Source organism: Parus major, chromosome 11, assembly GCF_001522545.3.
Source record: "Parus major isolate Abel chromosome 11, Parus_major1.1, whole genome shotgun sequence".
NCBI lineage: Eukaryota > Metazoa > Chordata > Aves > Passeriformes > Paridae > Parus > Parus major.
Window position 1 is genome coordinate 2,471,836 of NC_031780.1, and position 11,640 is coordinate 2,483,475.

Here is an 11,640-nt window from a genome sequence, read left to right on the forward strand (position 1 = left end):
CCTTTCCCTTTCCCTTTCCCTTTCCCTTTCCCTCTACACTTACTAAAATCCAAGAGTGATCAGAAAAAATTATTTTGCAACTTAGAAGTCTAAATCCTCCAAACCTTAGGTATTTTAGACTGAAATTAAAGAGTAACAGTAAAGTGAGGCTAAAACACGGAGTAATCTCCCAACACCAGGAATGTTTCCACGAGGCCACAGTTCCAGTGAGGTTGGATCTGAGTGTACAAAAGGGATTCATTGTTTCCCAGGAATGAAAGGAGCTGCTGGTCCATGGTTCCACCTGGGGAAAATGGGAAAATTGTCAGGAATTAAACAGATGTAAGAGGAGATTTTCCTTTCCGGGATCCGAGGCTGGTGCTAGCAGGTGGGCGCACATCCTCCTTTCTGGGGATGCTTCCTCCTATCCACAACAACACCTGCATCCCTTGGGGATCCCTGTTCTTGGCTTGGAGAGGTGAATCCTGGACAATGTCACCGAGTCCATGACTGAACCAGCCCCCACTGAGCATCCCTCAAATTTCCCAAGTGTCTCCACAACAGATCAGGAATAAAAAACTGTCCCTCTCCTCCATCCAGGGAGGAGCTGCTCCTCACCATCCACGTTTCTCATGGAGCAGCCGCTTGCTGGAGATGGCTCCGTGCCATCCTTGACCAAGGCTGCGCTTGAACCGGGCGACCCAGAAGTGAAAGGCTCCGTGTCAGGCTGCCAGCTCCCCCAACCATCTGTCCTCCTTCAGTGAGCTTCCTTCCAAATTCCCTGCACACTTCATAAACATCCCAGCCCTCCTCACCCCTCCAGCTGCCCTCTGCCTCTAGAAGAAACAGCAGTTCCAAGGAAATACCACTCATTTTTTTTATATATATATATTTTTTTTTTTTTTCCAGGCGTGTTGAAGTCGACATCTGGGATTTGGCAAAGCGAAAGCCTTTTTCATCCATCCTGCCTTTTAAACCTGGTGCTTTAAACCAGCCATCCTGAGGATGGAGAAGCCAGGGATAAAGTGGTGGAGATGATGTGGTGCACGGTAGCAGAACCGTCTTTGAAGACCAACAATAAAGCAAACTTCCATTTCCTTCCCATAACATGGTCGTGTCACAACCCCGAGAGCTCCACCTTCCCTTTCAAGAGGCTCGAAAGTAGGACTTTAGACAAAGAAAAATAGTCTCAGGTGGGTTCACCATGGATCATTTTGACTACAATTTAAACATTTAAATGTCAATGCTTAGTCATAGACAAGACATGATTCTTATCTATCTCCATGTGGCTTCCAGCAGAAAAAAATTTGAACCCGTGCCATTTCCTGTTGGAGAGAGCTTAAACACAGGGGTGACAAGGGCACATCTATTTTGGAGCCCTATTTTAAAAGCCTCCGAGATATCACAGAAATCAACTGGCACAAACAGAGGACTTGGAGTTTCTTTCATGGTGGTGGCAAATTCCGTCTATCAATGAAACACATACTTAGCGAAGCGGAAGTGAGCACCAGCAATACTTCAATCAGCCCTGGCAGATGTGTACATTATTCCGTTTGATCTCCTAGGATGCTGGATTTAGATGATATGATACATTCTGGTTATCTTCCTCGAAGTTGGAGGGACGTAAGGAGATATCCACTTTCACAAGATAAAATTAGCACCTCTTTATTTTCCACATAAACATTCCTCCTTTTTATTTTTTTTTTTCCCTTTTCTTTTCACAGGAAAACGCTGATTAGAGTTACAAAGCATACCAAAGGGTATGAGTTTGTTCATATTCAACCCAAATCCTATTTATAATATCAAGGAAATAACATTGGTATTACATAGGGCAACTTGGACAACCAAGATGGAGCAACAGCGAGCTCCGTTCAAGGCAGGTCCCTTCAAAAGCGCCTAAAGACTCTGTTTCCCAAAGTCATGGTGGAAAAGCAAATATTTGGCTTAAAACTGGACAATTGCACAAGAAAAATGGTCAGCCCACACAGATTCCGTTATTTTTGTGTGTTTTTCGACATCATCATGATGAAGCGATGAGCTTAAGGGACAAAATATGGACTTGAATTTCAGACAAAGCATTTTCTTCTCGTGATCTCGTCTCTCACCTACCACAAACACCTACAAATATTACCCAGATTTTCATATAAAACTCTTGCTTATGGATAAATTTAAAGTTTTCAAGCAGCCCAGTGAAAAGTTATTTTTGTTAAGTGGCAGCATGGACCTCTTCGGCACGGGAAACGCGTTCCTGGGTAGATCTGTGTGAATAAGAGATTGTTTGGTTCTCTTGCCGCTCCAAACAATTGGGGGAGAAAAATGGTTTCCGTTGGATTGAGCCTTTTGTATGGCATGGAAGGCCTTTAATGGACCTTTGAACTTTTTTATAATAAAGGAATCCACGGCATTATCTGCAATGCTTCCATGAATGTCAAAAAGAAGGTGGTGACCTTCAAAAGGCTTTTGATGGGGAGAACAATTCAGAGAAATCAACACAACTTTTTCCAAATGTTTTGGTCAATTTGAGTCTCCGCATTGGAATTTGGGAGGAAAAGCACGGCTGAGGTAATTTTTCTGTTGTGTTTATGATAAATCCTACCAAGGGCCTGCAGGGGTGGACTTCATGCTAATGATTGACTGATTGATGTCCAGATTAATGAACATGGTCATGGAATTGTGGAATTGTTATGGCTGGAAATGACCTCCACGATCACTGAGTCCAACACTTGGATCTCGTTTGGGACCAGGACTCTAATGTTGCTTTTAAATCCATGTTATCTCAGAGCTGGTGGCTGAGGTGAGCTCTGAGGTCCCATTCCACTCCCTCCTCGGGAAGGGTCTCCTCAGCAGCACTGGCTTGGAAACCTCAACACCAATTATTGGTGAAAACTTAAAATAAAACACGCCAATACATTTCTTACAGCCACTTTTCCCTCAGCAAATCCCCCTCACATTCCCATGGCAGATATGAGCTGAAGCCACAGGAGATAGGATCTGTTGAAATATGATGTGAGGCCTTATCAGGATATGAGTTTGTGCTGCTCTCCAATGTGAAGCTTTCCAGTTTAATACACGATGACAGAGCGAGATCCTTTTACAGGGAGAAAGCCAAGATCATTTTCAAGACTGAGTTTAGCAACTTCTCAAATGTCTGGTGTTGTCTGTGCCGTTAATTGGCCCCGTGGCTGCAGTTTGTGTGGGCTGCCCATTATAATGTCAATAAATCCAGGGACTGGGAATGAAATTGGATGCAGAAATGGGCTGAGGGGTTTTCTTCAGAGAGTTTGGTCCTGTGCACTGGTCATGGAATTGGGCTGGTGACGTGGAGTATCCTCACACAGTGTAAAAGTGAAGATTTCTGGAGAAAAATCTAAGCAGTGGTTTTTCTCAACAGGATATCACCAAATGAATGGCCATTTAATGGTACCAACTTTTCCATGGAGAAAAGGCAGCTGGAGAGAATGATTTTTCCTCACTCACCCCCATGTTCCCAAGTCATGGAGGGCTCCAGTGTTTCCCTGTGTGGGACAGGAGCTGATTTTCCTGCTGGCATAAAAACTCAGTGGGAAGATCTCATTTTGTGCTGGTCTCAGCATGCAGAGGTGCTGGCATGGGGAGCAGAGAGGGGCAAGAGAAGGAATAAATCTGATAGGGAGCAAAGATTGTGAGGGGAGGATGCCCTGCTGAGAGCAGAAGGGTTGGGCCGTCGATATCATCAATCAGATCAATATCATCAATGACATTTCACTTTTGAATCCAAGCAGCAAAAAAAACCACCAAAACCCAGCAAAAACTGGCAGCAAAAACCAGCCCCAAATTCTGCATCATCCCTGCTCAATCCTGAATAAATTAATGTCCTGAAAACACCCTCCCTGGAAATGTCAATTAATAGCAGAGATCCCAAGCTCTGGGAGAAGCTGGGAGGTAGCAGAGGGTGATGTCAGCCACAGGGACACCTCTCCATGCCACCACTGGAAAATTATCAGGGAGACCCCATCACATGCTTCTCTTTCCACTCACACCCACAGCAGGAGCTTGTATTCAGTTGCCCAAAGTTTTGCATTTTCATCTAAAAATTGCATTTTTTGAAGGAGTGCGCTGTGGAGGAGACTGGGGGGATGCTTCAGTCACCTTAAGAAATAATTATGAAATGCATGAAAAGAGGAGAAATCAAAGCTGCTCTTCAGGCCAAGATCTTGTAATATTTACAGATTTATTCCACCAGAACTCAAAGCAATAATAGGAGAATTTTAGTGTCTGTTTGTGAGGGTTTCTATAATTTTTGAGCCTTTGCATTCCCCCGAGAGCTCGGATTTCCTGGGGATCCTGGAGCCCTCCCGGCCCAGAGCCACCACGGGCACAATTAGCTGCAGAAGCCCAATTTGGGGGTTTCCTCATTAACCTGTCATGTCAAATGCTGGATGATAAGACAGTGAAAATTGGGGGGAGGAGTGGCAATGGAGGGGTAAAAGTTCATTTTGCCAGGCAAACAAACAGCGAGTCACTTGATTTTACTAATTATCCTCCCCTGTGGCTCTCCAGACCATTATTTTTCTCCCCCATCAGCGTAAGAAGTGACAAGATAAGATAGGAGCTGGTATTTTCTAAACTATCCCGGCTGAGGGCATAGCCAGATAATATAAGGATTCATTTGAAAGAGCCCACAGAAGATTAATTGATTTTCTTAATGTTGGAGTCATCGCTCATTAGAAAAATAACTGCTGGGATGGTTGGGAATGGGTGTCAGGGCACTCTGGAATGCCCCTCTCCAGGCCGTGTCCTAGGAGCAGCTTTTGGGGTGAAGAATTTGCATTAAAGGGCAGATTATTTATAATAATGTGGAATTACAAATGCCTTGCTATAAATTTCGTGTCTGATTCACAGCTCGAGGACATCACTGGGTGGGTAAGAGTTGGCTCACATGGTTTATCGATTTTAATGATGTATTAAATTATGAACTAACACCTGTGCACCTCTCGGACCTGCAATTTCCCAAAATTATAGCCAAAAATTCCCAAAATTAGGCGTAGGACTGACTGGCCCAAAAATCCTTCAATTTTTTCCATGTTGATTATCCAGATCATCACCAACCTGTGTTCCCTCTTTTAGAGGGCAAAGGGAATTTTCTGCCGTGGAAAACCCTCAAACCTTGTGACAGATGTCCAGTAAGAAATCAGTGTCCCAAAGACAGGGGAAAAAAAAAGGCAAATTTAATGATTCTGTGGTTTGCCAAACACCTTACATAAATCAGTGAATAAACATGAAATGTGCACTACTTTAAAAAGATAAGTACTAATTTTTTTCATGATTTAATAACTAAATGGATCTTTGAGCATGTGTTACCTTTTTTTTATGAGCTTTTAGAGCTTCCAACCTCACCAGGGTGCAGCAACCAGCAGCTCAAAGCCAGCGGGACCATTAAAGACCTAAAAATCAGAACTCCCAATATCAAATTTGAACCCAGTAAAAAAAGCACTGTGCCAGAACAGATCCATAAAGCACATTTCAACAACAAGTTACAGCTGCTGCCCCGTATTTATAGCTTTGGGACAAAAAAAAAAAAAAAAATAGAAAGCAAAACACAACAGACTGGAAAGAGTGGAAAGGATTGGAAACAGCAAATTTGTCAATGTTTTTCCTCACTGCCGAGTCGCTGCTGCTTTAGATTAGCCCTGTCCCCTGCAATTTGACAGTAGCGCCGTGAACCTGCAGCGTGAGGATCCCGGGCTAAGATAGGGAGAAAGGAGGAGGAATTCAGGGAATGTTTTCCCTCGGAGCAAGCGGGGAAGCGCAGCCGCTGGGACCCGGGCTGCGGTGACAGCGCTAACACTTCCCAGAGCCGGGGACCCCGCCGCTGGAATGGCATTGCCCACCCTGAAAGTGAGAAGGTAAAGTTTATTTTTTCTGCTTTTTTCCTCCCCTTTCTCTCATATACAGAAGGGATCAAGACCACCAAGAGCGCCCCTCTTTTTTTTTAATTTTTTTTGGTGCTTTTTTCTTCTTCTTTTTTTTTTTTTTTTCATGATGATGTACAATTTGCGTTTGATAATAAAAAAAACCTCCTGCCTGAGGTCATCCACCTAGGCTTGATTTCTTTTTTTCTTTTTTTCTTTTTTCATTTAAACAGGAAACAGGTTTCAGATGTTTGGAGGTTCAAAATCTGCCTCCCAGTTTACCATCCATTGACAGCCTTCAAATCTTTTCTGGCTTTAGAACTGAGGGATTGCTTAATATTCTTCGTTTTACATCGTGCAATCCTTTGCTCCTGGGATTTGCTTCCTAATTCCAAGGAAAGCTGCCTTGGGAAGAGCGATCCAGTGTTCACCCCGTGGCGACTCACGGGCTGGTTGGGATGAGCTCTCCAAGGAGGGCGTGTGAAGGAAGAGTTGGTGGCGTTTGCACGGGGAGTTTGGGGTCGGATGAGCGTGGAAAGTGACACTTTTCACTTCCCAGCGCCTCGGAATGAATCTGCATTTCCAGGTTTCCTCAGATAAAATAATCAGCGTTTCCAGATTCCCTTTCTGCTGTCAGCACCACGCACTTGGAACTCAAATAATCGCTGGTTTTCTATCCTTTATTTAACCTCCATAGGAAAGCCTGATCATATTCCACTAATATTCCCTAGGAATTCCTCTCTGGCCGCTGCAGGTGATGCCTGAGGCTCTGGGGAAGGAGGACTCTGCCTTGCCCAGGATTTCTGCTGGTTTGGCACTGCAGCAGCCACAGTGTGGTTTTTCCCAGTAGTTATTCCCATTTCTCACATGGATGTTGTTCCAGTTTCTGCTCTGCTCATTACTCCCATTTCTCATCTCAAATATGCACCAGATTTTAGTGTCCTTTGAAGAGCCCAAACCCAGTTCATGAAGTTCAACGAGCATGAGGATAAAATTAAATTAGTGAAGTGCTTGGTTAAAAAAATAATAAAATTGACAGCTAAATTCTTTCAGTTAATTATCTTCTCTTGCAGATAAATCCTGTAGGCTCCAGTATAGATTTATCTTTAAAAAATGCTGAAGGATCATTCTAATATTTTATTGAAATCTATTATTTTGAGGATATTGCTGGACTATGCATTTCTAATTAAAATAACATTTTACTGGGGTGGGGAAAACCTGTGTATATCTGAGTGTTAAAGAGGAAGGTTTTGCTATTCCTGCAAGGGAAAACTGAGCCCCAGAAAATATTTTTCCTTCTGAATTAAAACAACAATTTTTCTGAGTTACTTTGTACCCCCTAATAAATGACAGTTTTTCTTTCGAAGCCTTCCAGAAACAAAACCTGGCTTTTGACCTGGAATGAAAAGACAGCGCTAATCCAACGTTAAAAATCGATGCTAAGCTTACACAGAATTAAAAATAAATTGAAAGAAATTAATTTTATTTTTAGCATTTTTGGCAACCTCAGAATATGCCCTGCCTCGGTTCTATGAAAAGCTTTACACTGAAAATACAGTTATAAATTTATAATACAAAAATATAAAATATTTTCTAGTGGCATAAATAGCATTCATTTTTTTTGGGGATGATAATTTGGGTTCTTCAACGATAAGGTGAAAAACACAACTATAAAAAATGTTTAACCTCCATTTTAGGTTAAATATTGGCTGCTTTGCATCAAGAAAAGTGCACCACAAGCACGAGACAGGCACCCAGTCTCTGAGCAAAAAAAACCCTCACTTAATCTAAAATATAGATATGAGGAATTTTATTAATTCTGTCAGTAAACTACCTGATTCTTTTTAAAATGTAAAACTCCAAATTTTGCTATCGAGCTCCAGATAAAAATCACACCCCTTTATTTCTGGCACATCTCCTGTAACAAATGGGGGAGTTTGCTGATGACCACAAATATATTGGAAAAATGTGTAAACCAAAGGCAGGGATATTTTCCAAGAGAAACACCTGGAAGGTGTAAATCAAAACTCTTGTAAACACGTCAATGGGAACATACGACAGGCACAGGGCTCGCTGTGCATCCATGGAGCTTTGGAAACCCGAATGGATAAATCAGGGATCAACCTCGGGCTAATAAACAGCTCTTGTATGGAAAGGAGAGATCCTCTGCCCCTGCCAGACAGCAAAAGATGGATTTGGTACCTTTGGAGAAATCCAGGAGGTCATTCACAATAATGGGATTTTTAAAATAAAAATTGATGCTCAAAGAAATTTTGAAAGGCTCTGTGATTTGTTCAAATCAGCAGTGAAATTAATAACTTTAATAACTTATTAATTTTCTTAGAAATACTTGCCAAGCATTTGTTTCCCCAATTTAAGCTTCCTAATTATTGATGTAAATAATATGTAAATGTAAAGATCTTTTACACCTACATGATATTTAACTTCTACATTGCATTTTACCTCTGCATGATATTTTGCATCGACATTGTTTTAACAACTAAATTGTATTTTGCATTTTTTATCCAAATTTTATTTACTCCACATTGTATTTTCTATCTACATGATATCTGACATATAATTTTGTTTTATTATATATTAGAACATTTTATTTTCCATTTGCATTATATTTCACATCTACGTTTTACACCTAAACTGTATTTTCTATCTATATTGTCATTTATATCTACATCATATTTCACATCTATGCAATATTTTGCACCTACATTATATTTAACATTATATTCCACATCTCCCTTGTATCTCACACCTACATTTTATTTCTAATCTACGTTATATTTTAAATTTCCATGACCAAAAGCTCAAAGGGACAGAGGAAGAAATCTGGGGGAGCAGACTGCTGAAAAACCACTGTGCTAAAAAACCCCTAAAAATCAGGATTTTCCCTTATGGACTGAAAGAAGCCCTATTAAAATCCTATCTTCTGGAAAGCGTCAGAGAGGCAGGAGGTTGGTAAACATTATAAAAACAACCCCTCATAAAATTTTTATTGCTTTACATTTCTGTACATTTTACGGCCAGCGCGGGGGGAAAGAAGCGACAGCGATTTCTCCGCCTCGAGAGCAGGCAGGAACTTCTTTCCCCCCTCACTTTCTGCTCATCCAAATAAATAAAAATGCTGAAGCCTGTTCATTTCTCAGGCATTTGGGGGAATGATTCCACGCTCAGAAGGAGCCAAGGAAAAGCTGAAGGCTAAATGAACCTCACGACTTTAATCTGGGTGTTATAAACAACTATTGTCCTTTTTGGACACTGCAATGTTTTTGCAACGTGATTTATTTCGTACCCACGTGTTTTCTAATTTCCAAAAAAGCAGGGAAAACACTGTTAGAATTATTAACCCTTGGAAAAATTAACTCTTGGTAAAATTATTAAGCCAGGGATTTAAAATTTCTCCCCAAAATCCAGCGTAGATGTCTGCTTCCTGAGGAAGTATTTTTAGCTTCTGAATGAAACAAGTCACGGACAAAAAAAAAAGGTAATTGTGCTTGCAAGTAAGTATTTAAATATTTACATTTGAAATATATTTGCTGCCAGCTTCTGTTAGCGAGAAGAAAAGTAATTTGGGAAATTACAACCCTTCCTATTTCCCACATTTTTTAGGATAATAAATGCGGGGCTGAATTTAGCATGCCCTGGAGCTTGGCTGGCCGAAGTCGAAGGCAAAGAGGGAGCTCGGGATAATTCATGGAGCAAAGATGCTGCTGGGGAGGGGGACCTGCAGAGCTTGGGAGGTGCTGGGGATGAAGATGAGTTTCCCTTGGGCCGGGAAGCGCCTGGATCGCCCGGAGCAGCTGTTCCCGGCATGTGGAACCAGGCTGCGGCCACCGGCCGAGCTGATTTCTCATGTGCTGACCTCCAGATATGGTGGATCTGCTCATCCTCACAAGCTGGCAGGCTCAGGGCCTGAGTCATGTTCCCCAAACCCTCCAGCACGTGGAGATGACGCTCGGGGTCACGGATGAGCTGCCTTTCCCTGTGTCCCAGCCTACACTCCATGCGAAACCACGCTGGAAAATCCAGGATGCGTTGGGATGAGTAAGAAGGGGGTGTCGTGAAGCCAAGGGGAGATGATTCCTGTAGATGCCAGTCCTGGGTCAGGTCATCACCCCCAGCACCTTCTGCAGGTGTTAGAGGTGGCCACCCCCCTGCACATTTGCATAATTGTTAATTAATTTTTATTGTTGCTATTGTTTTCCTCTCGGCTTCCAGGGGTTTCCAAGGAAAATTTCCACCTCCTGAGCAGAACGAGGAAGGAGCTCACTGTGGCCACACAAGATCTGAAACCAAGGGGGTGTTTTGGGTCCTTCCTGGTGAGGATCTTCACCTTTTTCAGATGTCAAGAAGCCACCAAGGTGTCTTCCAAAGCAACGTATCAGGTGTGCAGGTCACACCCCACCACGTGCTCAGGACAGCCACTCCCTGTCACCTGAGTCAGCAGCACTGTCACAGCAGCTGAGTTCTGAAGGGATTTTGGTGCTTCCTGATGCTCCCTTGGGCTCTGAGGGAACTCAGCCTTGCTTAGATCATTGTCCAGAGCCTTGAGCTGCTTGCAGCAGTTTCTCCTCCTCTAAGAAGTGGGACAGATGTGGGATGGGACCCCTCTGTGTGACCACAGGATAAATGTTTGGGAAGCCTGGTGAGAGCCTCTCATGGGAGCTTCAAGGAGAGTCCAAAGTATTATCCACAAACCTGGCCAAAGCAGATGCTATTTTATCCAGAGAAAATGTTTCTTTTATTACCCCATCCCAATCAGGCTGCTGGGTTCCTGCTGCTGTCCAGAGCGGGCATTTCCATGGGTCAGCAAACCAGCTTCTCTGTTTTGCCCTTAGTTCTTTGAATCCCAGGATCACTGAAGTTGGAAAAGCCCTCCAAGACCCCAAAGTCCAACCTGTGACTGATCCCCACCTCACCATCAGCTCTGGGTGCTCCAGTTGTTCCATGGACACCTCCAGGGATGGGCACTCCAAACCTCCCTGGGCACTTCCAATTCCTGATCCCCCTTTCCATGGGGAAATTCCTGCTGCTGTCCACCCTGAGCCTCCCCTGGCCCAGCCTGAGGCCCTTCCCTCTCCTCCTGTCCCTGTTCCCCCCGGCTGTCCCCTCCTGGCAGGAAGCTGTGGAGACCAAGAAGGTCTTCCCTGAGTCTCCTTTCTCCCCCAGCTGCTCCTCACAGGATGGACTCTGTTCTTCTCCTCTCCAGCGAGCTGATCCCAGTTTGGGGATTTGATTCCCTCTTTCCTTGGGATGCCTCAGTGAATTCCTGCAGCCGAAATCCGCACTAACCAAACAATCCTGATGACACACTTTGTGGTCACATCTGCTCTCTCACCTTCCTCCTGTGACGAAAGGGAAAAACCCAAGAGCCCTCTGTGATGACGCTCACTGCTGTTGATTTAATTGGGTTTGGGTAAATCCGTTCTTCTGCAAATGCTCACCGGGGCAAGCTGTTCCTCCTTCAGCTTGTGCAAATAAAATAAGGATGCAAACACGACTGCAAACACTGTAAGTGTGTGGTTCATCCTGACATCAGGTTTAGTCCTGCAACTCAGTTTCAATTTTTGCAGTGTTTAATAGATGCTGTTGTGGTTTTTTTATCCTCAGGCTTTGTAGGCCACCAAGGGAAGCCACTAGCTTTGCTCCCTTTTTTAGCTCCCAACAAATAATAATAATAATAATAATAATAATAATAATAATAATAATAATAATAATAATAATAATAATAATAATAATAATAATAATAATAATA

The 11,640-nt window shown here is 43.0% G+C and overlaps 1 long non-coding RNA gene across 3 annotated transcripts; it reads left to right on the forward strand.

The window, feature by feature from the left end:
* The first annotated feature begins 5,574 nt into the window (after positions 1–5,574).
* LOC107209629 lies at positions 5,575–11,386 on the forward strand. 3 transcript variants are annotated; one of them, XR_004499129.1, is made up of 4 exons: positions 5,575–5,864; positions 6,104–9,929; positions 10,104–10,270; positions 11,095–11,386. It is a non-coding gene; the product is annotated as an uncharacterized LOC107209629 (long non-coding RNA). The 3 variants fall into 3 exon arrangements; XR_004499130.1 differs by having other exon boundaries at positions 6,104–8,839; positions 9,300–10,270; XR_002002173.1 differs by having other exon boundaries at positions 6,104–10,270.
* The last annotated feature ends 254 nt before the right edge of the window (positions 11,387–11,640 follow it).